The following is a 16,405-nucleotide window of genomic DNA, read 5'->3' as shown; positions in this document are numbered from 1 at the left end:
CGCGCGCTCCACAACCGTACCATGCTGCTGCTGGTGACACATACAGACCCTGCGGGGCACGCTGGCGGCCTGGCCTGCTGCGGGCTACCAAGAGGGAGCCTTCCTCACCCGCAGCGCCAGGCAGCCGCCAGCCAGGTGGCCTTCCATTTCTTCTTCTTCTTCAGCCTTCTCGGGACTCTCCAGCTTCAGCCGCGCCACCTCCTGTCCGCAGCCACTCAGCGCTCCGCCTCTCCCTTTTCGCCCCCACGCCGCCAGCACAGCGAGGCCCGGCACACGCAGCCCACACAAGCCTGGAGCGGGCGCAGCCAACGGCATCCCCAGGGCACGAACGGACAAACGCGTCCTCAGCGCGGCCCCTGCCACACACAAACAAGCAGCGGCGACCGCGTTCAGGGAGGCCGACGCACGCTCCAGGGCCAGCGTGCCGCCCGCACCACGGGCCTTGGGGGAGGCCGGGCGCTCCGGGACAGGCTTCAGGGGACGTGCTGCAGCTGGGGGCGGCTGCGCGGGGCGAGCGGGGCCGGGGGAGCGCTGCCGACTTGGGGGGGGGGGGGTGCCCGCCTCCTTCTCCCCTTCCCTTCCGTCACCTCCCCCCTCTGGCCCCGGGGCTGCCCGCACCCGGCTCGCCTCCTGCAGCCTGCCGCAGCGGGCAGCTCCAAGCTTCCCGTCCCACCACCCTCGGGCAGCCACCACGCACCCCCGCACCCGCCGGCGAGGAGCCCGCGCCTCACCGCTGGCCTCTCTGCTCCCCCGCCGCCCCGGCACCCGACACCAGCCCGCCGCCATGCTACTCCGCCGCGCCGCGCATGCGCCACGAGCCGACGGCGCGCCGGAGGGGCCACACTCTGAGCCGAACGCCGGGCTGCAGTACCGCATTGCGGCCAGGGGGCGGCGCCAGCGGGGGCGGTGCCGGCGGGGGCGGGGGCGGTGCCAGCGTGGGCGGGGGCGGCGCCAGCGTGGCCGGGGGCGGCGCCAGCGGGGGCGGTGCAAGGGGGGCGGCGGCAGCGGGGGCGGGGGCGGCGCCAGAGGGGCGGGGGCGGTGCCAGCGAGGGCGGGGGCGGTGCCAGCGAGGGCGGTGCAAGGGGGGGGTGCCAGCGGGGGCGGGACCGGAGGGGGCGGGGGCGGTGCCAGCGAAGGCGGGGTCGGAGGGGGCGGGGGCGGTGCCGGCGGGGGCGGCGCCAGCGGGGGCGGGGGCCGCGCCAGCGGGGGCGGGGGCGGTGCCAGCGGGGGCGGAGCCAGCGGGGGCGGGGGCGGCGCCAGCAAAGGCGGGGGCGGCGCCAGCGGGGGCGGGGGCGGCGCCGGCGCCCAGCGGGGGCGGCCACGGCGCCCAGCGGGGGCGGTGCCCAGCGGGGGCGGTGCAAGGGGGGCGGCGCCAGCGGGGGCGGGGGCGGTGCCAGCGGGGGCGGGGACGGCGCCAGCGGGGGCGGGGGCGGCGCCAGCGGGGGCGGTGCAAGGGGGGCGGCGCCAGCGGGGGCGGTGCAAGGGGGGCGGCGCCAGCGGGGGCGGGGGCGGTGCCAGCGAGGGCGGGGGCGGTGCCAGCGGGGGCGGTGCCAGGGGGGCGGCGCCAGCGGGGGCGGTGCCACCGGGGGCGGGGGCGGTGCCAGCGAAGGCGGGGTCGGAGGGGGCGGGGGCGGTGCCAGCGGAGGTGGGGGCGGTGCCAGCGGGGGCGGGGGGCGGTGCCAGCGGGGGCGGGGGCGGCGCCAGCGGGGGCGGCGCCAGCGGGGGCAGTGCCAGCGGGGGCGGGGGCGGTGCCAGCGGGGGCGGGGGCGGCGCCAGCGGGGGCGGCGCCAGCGGGGGCGGGGGCGGTGCCAGCGGGGGCGGGGGCGGTGCCAGCGAGGGCGGGGGCGGTGCCAGCGGGGGCGGTGCAAGGGGGGCGGCGCCAGCGGGGGCGGGGCCGGCGAGGGCGGGGGCGGTGCCAGCGAAGGCGGGGTCGGAGGGGGCGGGGGCGGTGCCAGCGGGGGCGGGGGGCAGTGCCAACGGGGGCGGGGGCGGCGCCAGCGAAGGCGGGGGCGGCGCCAGCAAAGGCGGGGGCGGCGCCAGCGAAGGCGGGGGCGGCGCCAGCGGGGGCGGGGGCGGTGCCAGCGGGGGCGGGGGCGTCGGGGGCGGTGCCAGCGCGGGCGGGGGCGGTGCCAGCGGGGGCGGGGGCGGCGCCGGCGGGGGCGGTGCAAGGGGGGCGGCGCCAGCGGGGGCGGTGCAAGGGGGGCGGCGCCAGCGGGGGCGGGGGCGGTGCCAGCGAGGGCGGGGGCGGTGCCAGCGGGGGCGGTGCCAGGGGGGCGGCGCCAGCGGGGGCGGCGCCACCGGGGGCGGGGGCGGTGCCAGCGAAGGCGGGGTCGGAGGGGGCGGGGGCGGTGCCAGCGGAGGTGGGGGCGGTGCCAGCGGGGGCGGGGGGCGGTGCCAGCGGGGGGCGGGGGCGGCGCCAGCGGGGGCGGCGCCAGCGGGGGCGGGGGCGGTGCCAGCGGGGGCGGGGGCGGTGCCAGCGGGGGCGGGGGCGGCGCCAGCGGGGGCGGCGCCAGCGGGGGCGGGGGCGGTGCCAGCGGGGGCGGGGGCGGTGCCAGCGAGGGCGGGGGGCGGTGCCAGCGGGGGCGGTGCAAGGGGGGCGGCGCCAGCGGGGGCGGGGCCGGCGAGGGCGGGGGCGGTGCCAGCGAAGGCGGGGTCGGAGGGGGCGGGGGCGGTGCCAGCGGGGGCGGGGGCAGTGCCAACGGGGGCGGGGGCGGCGCCAGCGAAGGCGGGGGGCGGCGCCAGCAAAGGCGGGGGCGGCGCCAGCAAAGGCGGGGGCGGCGCCAGCAAAGGCGGGGGCGGCGCCAGCGGGGGCGGGGGCGGCGGGGGCGGTGCCAGCGCGGGCGGGGGCGGTGCCAGCGGGGGCGGGGGCGGCGCCGGCGCCCGGCGGGGGCGGCCCTGGGGCCCAGCGGGGGCGGTGCCCAGCGGGGGCGGCCCCGAGCGGGGGCGGTGCCGAGCGCCGGCTCCGGCTCCGAGCAGACCCCGACTCGCGGCTCCGACACGGCGCCGCACCCCCGCCGCTCCTTGCCCCCGACACGGACCCCGCCCTCCCGGGCGCTTTTCCCCGGGACCCGCCGCTCCATCCAACCCCCCCCCCCCCATACCCCGCGCTCACCTTCTCCCTCACTGCAGCCGCAACCCGGCTATGGCTCCGCTCCTCCTTCGGCTCGCATCGGGTCCTCCACAGCTACCCGGGGCACGGCAGCACCAGGCCCTCCACCGGCAGAGGGAGGGGCCGTCGCCATCAGACCCGCTGCCCGCACCTGGGGCTCCCCCGGCCCCGGCCCACGGCTGGAGTCCACGATGCCGTCATTGGGCAAACACAAAGACTCTCTGAAGCCCTTTGGGCACTTCAGCAAGCAGGCAGGCGTTCCTTATTGCAGCGCCGGACACACAGGGCACGGCTCCAACCAGCGCGCAAAGCACCTGCGCCACCCGAGCGGCAGTACGGAACTTTGCTCACCGGGTGGCAGCAGCGAGCTCTTGGACACGGCGCCACCGCGCATTGGCGCCGCCCGAGCCGCAGTACCGAACTTTGCTCACCGGGTGGCAGCAGCGAGCTCTTGGACACGGCGCCACACGAGCCGCAGTACAGAACTTTGCTCACCGGGTGGCAGCAGCGAGCCCTTGGACACGGCGCCACCGCGCATTGGCGCCGCCCGAGACGCCAGTACCGAACTTTGATCACCGGGTGGCAGCAGCGATCGTACCGGCCCCTCCACGGCCACCCGGGCCACGGCAGCACCGGGCCCTCCACCTGCAGAGGGAGGGGCCGTCGCCATCAGACCCGCTGCCCGCACCTGGGGCTCCCCCGGCCCCGGCCCACGGATGGAGCCCGGCAGGAACAGGGGGCCGTCGCCCCAGCCCCACAGCCCGTCCCCCTCCTCCCCTGGCCTCTGGCGCAGCCCCTCGTCCCGTGCAAACCAAGCACAAACGCAGCCGCGAGGGCAAAAGGGACCGCAGGTCTTTACTCAGTCACGCACCCAGCCAGTCCCGGGAGCCGCTCTGCTCCGGGGCTCGCGGCCCCCGACGCTCCCTCTGCCCCTCCGACACCTCGGCACTCCTTCCCGCAGCTGCGCCCGTTGCTCCAGCGGCGAACAGTCCGTCCGTCGCCTCCCGGAGCGACGCGCTGCTCGGCAGAGGCTGCCAAAAATGAGGAGCAGGGTGCAGGCCACTACAAGAGAGGAGAAAAGTGACAGGTGGCTGGACAGCGGCGGTGGAACGAGAAAGCACGAAGCAGGGAAAGGGGCAGCGAGAGAAGGATGGGGACAGGCAGTCCCACAGAGATGGAGAAAGAAGCAGCAGCAAGAGAGGAAGAGCGGCAGCAGAAAGAAGAAGAGGGAGCAGGACACAGACCGAAAATGAAGAACGGGGAGCAGGAAGGAGATGCAAAAAAAAACCCTGCAGCATGACAGAGGAAAAAAGAATAGCGGCAGGGACCTGGACAAAGAGAGATGAGGAAACAGAATAGAATAGACATGGAGAAAGCAGTAGATCTGTGATGTGCTACGGAGCCGAGAAGGAAGGCCTCGAATCAAGGGACGAGGAGCCAGACAGAGAGCACCAAAGACAGCAAAAGTACTGACAGGCTACAGAGTAGGAGGAAAGCAAAACTAGTAACCGGGAGCTGAACAGAAAGAGGGGAAGAAGGAAAAAAATGCCACGGGCTGCAGGGCAGAAAGAGGGAGGACTTCAAAGATGGGGACAAGTCAGAGACAGATGGAGAAAGAAGGTACACAAGAGCAGAAAAAAAAGTAGTCGTAGCAGTGGGGGAAAGAGAGGGAGCCGGGGAGGGCCCAGGATGCAGAAGAGGGGTGACAGGGCCCCGAGGGCCCAGGACTCACCGCAGCTCTCACTCTCGGTGCTGCCGGGAGACTCTGACACTTCAGATGTTTCTCTCTCCTTCTCTCTTCCCTTCTTCTTCCGCAACTCCAATCGTTTGGCTCTCCTCCACCTGAGAGAAAATGCATGTGGCTGTCTTAGAGCTCATACGAGACGTGGCTTCCTAGACAAGAAGCCTCACTGCACACTATATGCAGGAACAGGACAGAGAAAAAGAGAGAATATGATGAGTGGGAAGCAGAACACACGGATCGAGAGAGAACTTGAATCAGAGGAGTAAACAAGGCAGGAAAGAGAGATAAAGACAGGGAAGAAGCCACAAGAAAAGGGCCTTTCTGGCCTCTACTCGCACCCCCCGGCCTCCCTTTTTTTCTGGCCTCTACTCTCGCCCCCAGCCTCCCACCCCTCTGCAGCCTCCCACTCCTTTCCGGCCTCCCTTTTTTTCTGGCCTCTACTCTCGCCCCCAGCCTCCCACCCCTCTGCAGCCTCCCACTCCTTTCCGGCCTCCCTTTTTTTCTGGCCTCTACTCTCGCCCCCAGCCTCCCACCCCTCTGCAGCCTCCCACCCCTTTCCGGCCTCCCTTTTTTTCTGGCCTCTACTCTCGCCCCCAGCCTCCCACCCCTCTGCAGCCTCCCACCCCTTTCCGGCCTCCTTTTTTTTCTGGCCTCTACTCCCCCCTCCTCGGCCCCCCCCCCCCCCAGCCTCCCACCCCTCGATAGCCTCCTACCTCCCATTTTGCTGGCCTCTACTTAATTCAGCTTCCCACCCCTCTGCAACCTCCTACCTCTTTCCAGCCTCCACTCCGCCCCCCCAGCTTCCCACCCTTTTTCAGCCTCCCACCACCGTCCCACGCAGTGCAGGACACACTGACAGAGAGAGAAAAAGGACAGGCAACAGGAAGAAACGTACTAAGAAACAAAGAAAGGGTCAGACGAAGAAGGGGGTGGGTGGTCAGGGTTGGAACCCCAACACAAACCAGCAAGGGGATAGAGGACAGACAGAGAGGAAGACAAGAACGGGCCGGGAAGCAGGAAGAGAAGGAGAGAAAGGCAAAAAGGGAGAGCCGGCTGCACAGGCAGGTACAGCAAGAAACGACCGGACAGGCAGCAGCATCGAGAAAGAGAGACAGAAAAACTGGGGACAGGAAGCAGGACAGAGGGACGGCGAGAGGAAACAAGGGCCAGGGAGCAGGACAGCGGTGGAAAAAGAGGCACTGGGGCAGTAGGACAGAAAGAGAAGGAAGAAAGGCCAGAACAAGGACGGGGAATAACAGCAAAGGGAAAGAGAAGGACAAGGAGCGGGACAGATTGTCAGAGAAAGACAGGGACAGGGAGCGGGACAAGGTGATACTGAGAGAGAAAAAGGGGACGAGGAGGCAGGACAAAGTGAAAGACAGGCACAAGTAAGAGACGGGGGAGCAGGACAGAGACGGAGGGGGAAAAGCCTCAGCTGGGCAGCAGGAGAGAGAGGCGGAGAAGGGAAAAAACAGCACCGGGCTGAGGGACCCTGAGGGAGGAATTAAAAAACAAACACAGGGAGCAGGACAAAATGACAGAGAGAGAGAAAAGGGACAGAGCAGGACAGCATTGGGGGGAGAAATGCGACCGTGACGGGCAGCGGGAGAGAGGTATGGAGAAAGAAAAAAAATACCGAGGAAGAGAGAAAGCAAACAAGGGACAGCGAGCTGCACAGGGGGATAGAGAAAGAAAGGATGGGAGAGGGAATGGCGCAGAGAGAGAAAGGCAGAAAAAACAGCAAGAGGAAGCAGGGCAAAAGGACAGCAAGAGGAAAAAGGAAAGGGACAGGGAGCTGGACAGAGATGGGAAAAAAAGCAGCGGGGACACACGAAAAGAGACAGAAAGAGAAGGGCACAAAAGGATAGATCAGGACAGCGGCAGGATGGAGACGCACAACAAAACCTGGGACGGTCAACCTGGGTGGGCGGGGAGCGGGTCAGAGAGCCGGAGAAAGGAAAAACACTGCTGTGGAGCAGCAGAGGGGGACGGAGAAAGAAAGAGAGGGACGGGGAGCAGGGCAGAGAAACGGAGAGAGAAAATAAGCGATGGGGAGAAGGGCAGAGCACTAGGAAGAGGAAAATAAGACAAGGGAGAAGACCGAGGAGCTCAGAGAGAAAGAAGGGTCGAAAGGAAACGCCAGAGAGGTAGAGAAATCAAGAAAAACAGGGACGAGGAGCCTTGCAGAGACGGAGCACGAAAATGTAGGGCCGGTGAGCGCGAAAGAGGGAGAGAGAGACGGGGGCAGGGGGAGGAGATGAAGAAGAAAGGAGAGATAAAGATGGCAACAGAGCGCAGGACACACAGACAGAGAGAGAAAAAGGACAGTGAACAGGAAAAAAGGGACCGAGAAACAAAGAAAGGGTCAGATCTAGACAAAGCGACCAAGAAAGGGGCGGGGGGGGCGTGTGTGCAGGGAAACCCCAAAACAAACCAGCAAGGGGCTAGAGAACAGAGAGGGAGAGAAAGAGAAGAAAGGGCCATGAAGCAGGACAGAGAAGAGAGAAAGGCAAAAAGGGAGAGCAAAAAGAGAGCCGGCTGGACAGGGAGGTACAGCAAGAAACGACCGGACAGCCAGCAGGACAGAGAAATAGAGACAGGGAGCCGGCTAGAGAAATTCTGAAGGGAGAAAAAGAGGGAGAGGGAGCAGAACACAAACACAGACAGAAGACGGGAGGTACAGGGAAAGGAAAACAAAAGGAAAAAGAAAAAAAAAAAAAAAAATCACAGCAGCGTGGGAGAGAGAAGGATCCAGGGGAGGGCCCGGGACGCAGAAGAGGGGCGACAGGGCCCCGAGGGCCCGCCACTCACCGCAGCTCTCGCTCTCCGCGCTCCCGGGAGACTCTGCCGCTTCAGACGCTTCTCTGTCCTGCTCTCCTTCATTCCTCTTCCGTAACTCCGGTCACTTGGCTGTCCCCCACCTAAGAGAAAACGTCCATGTCTCGCAGCTCTTACGAGACAAGGATCCCTAGGCATGTAGCCTCGCTTGCTCGCGCGCTACGCGCAGGAACAGCACAGAGGGAAAGAGAGAGAAACAGAGAACGACGAGCGGGCAGCAGAACTGACGGATCAAGAGAGAAACTGAATCGGAGGAATAAAGAACACTGGAGGGAGACACAAGTAGAGCGAACAAGCCAGATGGACGGGGGCAGGAGACACACAGATCAGGCCAAAGAGGTGGAGAAAGTAAAATCGGTGATGGGCTGCAGGATGATAGAAAAGGCCACGGTTCAGCACAGAGGAGAACAACGGGACAGCAAGCTGGACAGGGGCATATAGCAAGAAACAAAGGGACAGGCAGCAGTATGGAGATACACAGACAAAGAGTTACGGGGAGCATGTAGGACAGAGAGAACAAGAGAAAAGGGACAGGGAGGGGGGCACAGATGGAAGAAAGAAACATTGCAGAGAGCGACAGGGCAGAGGCAGAGAGGTAGAGAAAGGAAGAAAAAAGTAGCGACGAGTAAGAGGCCAGAGGGACAAGGAAAAGCCAGGAGGAAGGACAGAGTGAGAGAGAAAACAGGTGAGGGACACAACGCCAGACTGTGAAACAGAGAGCGCAACAGGGAGCAGGACGCTGGGACAGACAGCAAACGAGAGCAACAGAGAGAACGGCAGCGAGGCAGAGCACGAGATAAAACAGGGACTGAGAGCAAGACCGAGGGGTGAAGCAATAAATAACGGGGCTGGGGAGCAGGACAGCAGAAGAGAGAGACAGAGAGGGGGACACATAAGACAACCGCAAACTGAGAGGGAGAAGGAGAAGAGCACAGAGGGTCACAGACAAAAAGAGAGGGACGGCAGAAAGAGAAAAACAAGACGAGGCAGAAGGACTGAGGAGCAGAGAGAAAAAGGGTACGGGGAAAAGGACAGAGATGCAGAAAACAAGGAAAGCCTGGAGCACAGGGCAAAACTGACAAGGACAGGGAGCGGGACAAAGGGATGGAGGAGTTAAAAACAGCGATGGGCCGCAGCACAGAGGAAGAGAGAGAAAAAGAGCAAGAGCAGCAAGGGAAGAAGAGTGACAGAAGGGTGTTGACAGGGACACGTACAAAGGGGGCTTGGGGGACACAGACATCGGAAGGGTAGAAAGGAAAGGGAGGGATGGGGAGCAAGACAGCGTGACAGAGCGAGACAGAGGGAGTGGAGTGCAAGGATACACAAAAGCAGAGGGACTGGGAAGAGGAAAGAACGTCAGGGACAGAAAGGCGAGGCTGGCGAGCAGGAGAGAGAGAGGTGGAGAATGAAAAAACAGCCATGGTCAGAAGAACAGAAATGCAGAGAAGAAAAAATTACTTCCAGGCAGCAGGACAGAGGGACAGAGCAAGAGCAAAAATATCAAGAGGGAGAAGGACAGGTAACACACAGCAGGACGCTGCGGGAGTGAGAGGGAGGGAACACAGAGCAAAGCAGAAGAATGAAGAGAGAAAAAAAAAAAACAACCCAGCAAACAGAAAGGGAACCAGACAGAACTAGGCAGCAGGACAGAGAGACGGAGAAAGAAAAAACAGGGACAAAGGGATAGAGAGGCAAAGAGAGGGATGGGGACCAGGACAGTGGGATACAAACAGGGAGTAGGACTCGAGATTGCAGAGAGAGAGGTCCAGGGAAGCAGGAAGAATGACAGAGAGAAAAAGGGGGCAGGGGGGTGGGGAGCAGGTCAGAGAGCCGGAGAAAGGAAAAACACTGCTGTGGAGCAGCAGAGGGGGACGGAGAAAGAGAAAGAGGGAGGGGGAGCAGGGCAGAGAAACGGAGAGAGAAAATAAGCGATGGGGAGAAGGGCAGAGCACTAGGAAGAGGAAAATAAGACAAGGGAGAAGACCGAGGAGCTCAGAGAGAAAGAAGGGTCGAAAGGAAACGCCAGAGAGGTAGAGAAATCAAGAAAAACAGGGACGAGGAGCCTTGCAGAGACGGAGCACGAAAATGTAGGGCCGGTGAGCGCGAAAGAGGGAGAGAGAGACGGGGGCAGGGGGAGGAGATGAAGAAGAAAGGAGAGATAAAGATAGCAACGGAGCGCAGGACACACAGACAGAGAGAGAAAAAGGACAGTGAACAGGAAAAAAGGGACCGAGAAACAAAGAAAGGGTCAGATCTAGACAAAGAGACCAAGAAAGGGGCGGGGGGGCGTGTGTGCAGGGAAACCCCAAAACAAACCAGCAAGGGGCTAGAGAACAGAGAGGGAGAGAAAGAGAAGAAAGGGCCATGAAGCAGGACAGAGAAGGAGAGAAAGGCAAAAAGGGAGAGCAAAAAGAGAGCCGGCTGGACAGGGAGGTACAGCAAGAAACGACCGGACAGCCAGCAGGACAGAGAAATAGAGACAGGGAGCCGGCTAGAGAAATTCTGAAGGGAGAAAAAGAGGGAGAGGGAGCAGAACACAAACACAGACAGAAGACGGGAGGTACAGGGAAAGGAAAACGAAAAAAAAAAAAAATCACAGCAGCGTGGGAGAAATAAGGATCCAGGGGAGGGCCCGGGACGCAGAAGAGGGGCGACAGGGCCCCGAGGGCCCGCCACTCACCGCAGCTCTCGCTCTCCGCGCTGCCGGGAGACTCTGCCGCTTCAGACGCTTCTCTGTCCTGCTCTCCTCCATTCCTCTTCCGTAACTCCGGTCGCTTGGCTGTCCCCCACCTAAGAGAAAACGTCCATGTCTCGCAGCTCTTACGAGACAAGGCTCCCTACGCACGTAGCCGCGCTCGCGCGCTCCACAACCGTACCATGCTGCTGCTGGTGACACATACAGACCCTGCGGGGCACGCTGGCGGCGCGGCCTGGCCTGCTGCGGGCTACCAAGAGGGAGCCTTCCTCACCCGCAGCGCCAGGCAGCCGCCAGCCAGGTGGCCTTCCATTTCTTCTTCTTCTTCAGCCTTCTCGGGACTCTCCAGCTTCAGCCGCGCCACCTCCTGTCCGCAGCCACTCAGCGCTCCGCCTCTCCCTTTTCGCCCCCACGCCGCCAGCACAGCGAGGCCCGGCACACGCAGCCCACACAAGCCTGGAGCGGGCGCAGCCAACGGCATCCCCAGGGCACGAACGGACAAACGCGTCCTCAGCGCGGCCCCTGCCACACACAAACAAGCAGCGGCGACCGCGTTCAGGGAGGCCGACGCACGCTCCAGGGCCAGCGTGCCGCCCGCACCACGGGCCTTGGGGGAGGCCGGGCGCTCCGGGACAGGCTTCAGGGGACGTGCTGCAGCTGGGGGCGGCTGCGCGGGGCGAGCGGGGCCGGGGGAGCGCTGCCGACTTGGGGGGGGGGGGGGTGCCCGCCTCCTTCTCCCCTTCCCTTCCGTCACCTCCCGCCTCTGGCCCCGGGGCTGCCCGCACCCGGCTCGCTTCCTGCAGCCTGCCGCAGCGGCCGGCTCCAAGCTTCCCGTCCCACCACCCTCGGGCACCCACCACGCACCCCCGCACCCGCCGGAGGGGAGCCCGCGCCTCACCGCTGGCCTCTCTGCTCCCCCGCCGCCCCGGCACCCGACACCAGCCCGCCGCCATGCTACTCCGCCGCACCGCGCATGCGCCACGAGCCGACGGCGCGCCGGAGGAGCCACACTCTGAGCCGAACGCCGGGCTGCAGTACCGCATTGCGGCCAGGGGTCGGCGCCAGCGGGGGCGGTGCGGGCGGCGCCGGCGGGGGCGGTGCCAGCGGGGGCGGGGGCGGTGCCAGCGGGGGCGGGGGCGGTGCCAGCGGGGGCGGTGCAAGGGGGGCGGCGGCAGCGGGGGCGGGGGCGGCGCCAGCGGGGGCGGGGGCGGCGCCAGCGGGGGCGGGGACGGCGCCAGCGGGGGCGGGGGCGGCGCCAGCGGGGGCGGTGCAAGGGTAGCGGCGCCAGTGGGCGCGGGGGCGGTGCCAGCGGGGGCGGGGGCGGTGCCAGCGAGGGCGGGGGGCGGTGGCAGCGGGGGCGGTGCAAGGGGGGCGGCGCCAGCGGGGGCGGCGCCGGCGGGGGCGGTGCCAGCGAAGGCGGGGTCGGAGGGGGCGGGGGCGGTGCCAGCAAGGGCGGGGGCGGTGCCAGCAAGGGCGGGGGGCGGCGCCAGCGGGGGCGGGGGCGGCGCCAGCGGGGGCGGTGCAAGGGGGGCGGCGCCAGCGGGGGCGGGGGCGGTGCCAGCGGGGGGCGGTGCAAGGGGGGGCGGTGCCAGCGGAGGCGGTGCCGGCGGGGGCGGTGCCAGCGAAGGCGGGGTCGGAGGGGGCGGGGGCGGCGCCAGCGGGGGGCGGGGGCGGCGCCAGCGGGGGCGGGGGCGGCGCCAGCGGGGGCGGGGGCGGCGCCAGCAAAGGCGGGGGCGGCGCCGGCGGGGGCGGTGCCAGCGCGGGCGGGGGCGGTGCCAGCGCGGGCGGGGGCGGTGCCAGCGCGGGCGGGGGCGGTGCCAGCGGGGGCGGGGGCGGCGCCGGCGCCCAGCGGGGGCGGCCCCGGCGCCCAGCGGGGGCGGTGCCCAGCGGGGGCGGCCCCGAGCGGGGGCGGTGCCGAGCGCCTGCTCCGGCTCCGAGCAGACCCCGACTCGCGGCTCCGACACGGCGCCGCACCCCCGCCGCTCCTTGCCCCCGACACGGACCCCGCCCTCCCGGGCGCTTTTCCCCGGGACCCGCCGCTCCATCCAACCCCCCCCCCCATACCCCGCGCTCACCTTCTCCCTCACTGCAGCCGCAACCCGGCTATGGCTCCGCTCCTCCTTCGGCTCGCATCGGGTCCTCCACAGCTACCCGGGGCACGGCAGCACCAGGCCCTCCACCGGCAGAGGGAGGGGCCGTCGCCATCAGACCCGCTGCCCGCACCTGGGGCTCCCCCGGCCCCGGCCCACGGCTGGAGTCCACGATGCCGTCATTGGGCAAACACAAAGACTCTCTGAAGCCCTTTGGGCACTTCAGCAAGCAGGCAGGCGTTCCTTATTGCAGCGCCGGACACACAGGGCACGGCTCCAACCAGCGCGCAAAGCACCTGCGCCACCCGAGCGGCAGTACGGAACTTTGCTCACCGGGTGGCAGCAGCGAGCTCTTGGACACGGCGCCACCGCGCATTGGCGCCGCCCGAGCCGCAGTACCGAACTTTGCTCACCGGGTGGCAGCAGCGAGCCCTTGGACACGGCGCCACCGCGCATTGGCGCCGCCCGAGACGCCAGTACCGAACTTTGATCACCGGGTGGCAGCAGCGATCGTACCGGCCCCTCCACGGCCACCCGGGCCACGGCAGCACCGGGCCCTCCACCTGCAGAGGGAGGGGCCGTCGCCATCAGACCCGCTGCCCGCACCTGGGGCTCCCCCGGCCCCGGCCCACGGATGGAGCCCGGCAGGAACAGGGGGCCGTCGCCCCAGCCCCACAGCCCGTCCCCTCCTCCCCTGGCCTCTGGCGCAGCCCCTCGTCCCGTGCAAACCAAGCACAAACGCAGCCGCGAGGGCAAAAGGGACCGCAGGTCTTTACTCAGTCACGCACCCAGCCAGTCCCGGGAGCCGCTCTGCTCCGGGGCTCGCGGCCCCCGACGCTCCCTCTGCCCCTCCGACACCTCGGCACTCCTTCCCGCAGCTGCGCCCGTTGCTCCAGCGGCGAACAGTCCGTCCGTCGCCTCCCGGAGCGACGCGCTGCTCGGCAGAGGCTGCCAAAAATGAGGAGCAGGGTGCAGGCCACTACAAGAGAGGAGAAAAGTGACAGGTGGCTGGACAGCGGCGGTGGAACGAGAAAGCACGAAGCAGGGAAAGGGGCAGCGAGAGAAGGATGGGGACAGGCAGTCCCACAGAGATGGAGAAAGAAGCAGCAGCAAGAGAGGAAGAGCGGCAGCAGAAAGAAGAAGAGGGAGCAGGACACAGACCGAAAATGAAGAACGGGGAGCAGGAAGGAGATGCAAAAAAAAACCCTGCAGCATGACAGAGGAAAAAAGAATAGCGGCAGGGACCTGGACAAAGAGAGATGAGGAAACAGAATAGAATAGACATGGAGAAAGCAGTAGATCTGTGATGTGCTACGGAGCCGAGAAGGAAGGCCTCGAATCAAGGGACGAGGAGCCAGACAGAGAGCACCAAAGACAGCAAAAGTACTGACAGGCTACAGAGTAGGAGGAAAGCAAAACTAGTAACCGGGAGCTGAACAGAAAGAGGGGAAGAAGGAAAAAAATGCCACGGGCTGCAGGGCAGAAAGAGGGAGGACTTCAAAGATGGGGACAAGTCAGAGACAGATGGAGAAAGAAGGTACACAAGAGCAGAAAAAAAAGTAGTCGTAGCAGTGGGGGAAAGAGAGGGAGCCGGGGAGGGCCCAGGATGCAGAAGAGGGGTGACAGGGCCCCGAGGGCCCAGGACTCACCGCAGCTCTCACTCTCGGTGCTGCCGGGAGACTCTGACACTTCAGATGTTTCTCTCTCCTTCTCTCTTCCCTTCTTCTTCCGCAACTCCAATCGTTTGGCTCTCCTCCACCTGAGAGAAAATGCATGTGGCTGTCTTAGAGCTCATACGAGACGTGGCTTCCTAGACAAGAAGCCTCACTGCACACTATATGCAGGAACAGGACAGAGAAAAAGAGAGAATATGATGAGTGGGAAGCAGAACACACGGATCGAGAGAGAACTTGAATCAGAGGAGTAAACAAGGCAGGAAAGAGAGATAAAGACAGGGAAGAAGCCACAAGAAAAGGGCCTTTCTGGCCTCTACTCGCACCCCCCCGGCCTCCCTTTTTTTCTGGCCTCTACTCTCGCCCCCAGCCTCCCACCCCTCTGCAGCCTCCCACTCCTTTCCGGCCTCCCTTTTTTTCTGGCCTCTACTCTCGCCCCCAGCCTCCCACCCCTCTGCAGCCTCCCACTCCTTTCCGGCCTCCCTTTTTTTCTGGCCTCTACTCTCGCCCCCAGCCTCCCACCCCTCTGCAGCCTCCCACCCCTTTCCGGCCTCCCTTTTTTTCTGGCCTCTACTCTCGCCCCCAGCCTCCCACCCCTCTGCAGCCTCCCACCCCTTTCCGGCCTCCTTTTTTTTCTGGCCTCTACTCCCCCCTCCTCGGCCCCCCCCCCCCCCCCCCCCCCCAGCCTCCCACCCCTCGATAGCCTCCTACCTCCCATTTTGCTGGCCTCTACTTAATTCAGCTTCCCACCCCTCTGCAACCTCCTACCTCTTTCCAGCCTCCACTCCGCCCCCCCAGCTTCCCACCCTTTTTCAGCCTCCCACCACCGTCCCACGCAGTGCAGGACACACTGACAGAGAGAGAAAAAGGACAGGCAACAGGAAGAAACGTACTAAGAAACAAAGAAAGGGTCAGACGAAGAAGGGGGTGGGTGGTCAGGGTTGGAACCCCAACACAAACCAGCAAGGGGATAGAGGACAGACAGAGAGGAAGACAAGAACGGGCCGGGAAGCAGGAAGAGAAGGAGAGAAAGGCAAAAAGGGAGAGCCGGCTGCACAGGCAGGTACAGCAAGAAACGACCGGACAGGCAGCAGCATCGAGAAAGAGAGACAGAAAAACTGGGGACAGGAAGCAGGACAGAGGGACGGCGAGAGGAAACAAGGGCCAGGGAGCAGGACAGCGGTGGAAAAAGAGGCACTGGGGCAGTAGGACAGAAAGAGAAGGAAGAAAGGCCAGAACAAGGACGGGGAATAACAGCAAAGGGAAAGAGAAGGACAAGGAGCGGGACAGATTGTCAGAGAAAGACAGGGACAGGGAGCGGGACAAGGTGATACTGAGAGAGAAAAAGGGGACGAGGAGGCAGGACAAAGTGAAAGACAGGCACAAGTAAGAGACGGGGGAGCAGGACAGAGACGGAGGGGGAAAAGCCTCAGCTGGGCAGCAGGAGAGAGAGGCGGAGAAGGGAAAAAACAGCACCGGGCTGAGGGACCCTGAGGGAGGAATTAAAAAACAAACACAGGGAGCAGGACAAAATGACAGAGAGAGAGAAAAGGGACAGAGCAGGACAGCATTGGGGGGAGAAATGCGACCGTGACGGGCAGCGGGAGAGAGGTATGGAGAAAGAAAAAAAATACCGAGGAAGAGAGAAAGCAAACAAGGGACAGCGAGCTGCACAGGGGGATAGAGAAAGAAAGGATGGGAGAGGGAATGGCGCAGAGAGAGAAAGGCAGAAAAAACAGCAAGAGGAAGCAGGGCAAAAGGACAGCAAGAGGAAAAAGGAAAGGGACAGGGAGCTGGACAGAGATGGGAAAAAAAGCAGCGGGGACACACGAAAAGAGACAGAAAGAGAAGGGCGCAAAAGGATAGATCAGGACAGCGGCAGGATGGAGACGCACAACAAAACCTGGGACGGTCAACCTGGGTGGGCGGGGAGCGGGTCAGAGAGCCGGAGAAAGGAAAAACACTGCTGTGGAGCAGCAGAGGGGGACGGAGAAAGAAAGAGAGGGACGGGGAGCAGGGCAGAGAAACGGAGAGAGAAAATAAGCGATGGGGAGCAGGGCAGAGCACTAGGAAGAGGAAAATAAGACAAGGGAGAAGACCGAGGAGCTCAGAGAGAAAGAAGGGTCGAAAGGAAACGCCAGAGAGGTAGAGAAATCAAGAAAAACAGGGACGAGGAGGCTTGCAGAGACGGAGCACGAAAATGTAGGGCCGGTGAGCGCGAAAGAGGGAGAGAGAGACGGGGGCAGGGGGAGGAGA

The 16,405-nt window shown here is 65.2% G+C and overlaps 1 protein-coding gene across 1 annotated transcript in view; it reads right to left on the bottom strand.

The window, feature by feature from the left end:
- Positions 1-3,940: 3,940 nt before the first annotated feature.
- LOC142362457 (uncharacterized) overlaps positions 3,941-16,405 on the bottom strand; it is a 98,808-nt gene continuing 86,343 nt past the window's right edge. The window contains exons 34-37 of the mRNA XM_075431090.1: positions 12,462-14,235; positions 10,372-10,481; positions 7,665-7,774; positions 3,941-4,951 (exon numbers count right to left, since the gene is read on the bottom strand). The gene's annotated coding sequence lies outside the window, so the exon portion shown is untranslated. The remainder of the gene's footprint in view (positions 4,952-7,664; positions 7,775-10,371; positions 10,482-12,461; positions 14,236-16,405) is intronic.

The sequence above is a fragment of the Opisthocomus hoazin genome, chromosome 9 (genome assembly GCF_030867145.1).
Source record: "Opisthocomus hoazin isolate bOpiHoa1 chromosome 9, bOpiHoa1.hap1, whole genome shotgun sequence".
Taxonomy (NCBI): domain Eukaryota; kingdom Metazoa; phylum Chordata; class Aves; order Opisthocomiformes; family Opisthocomidae; genus Opisthocomus; species Opisthocomus hoazin.
Note: the sequence above shows the minus strand (reverse complement) of the source record. Positions and strands in the feature narration are given on the sequence as shown.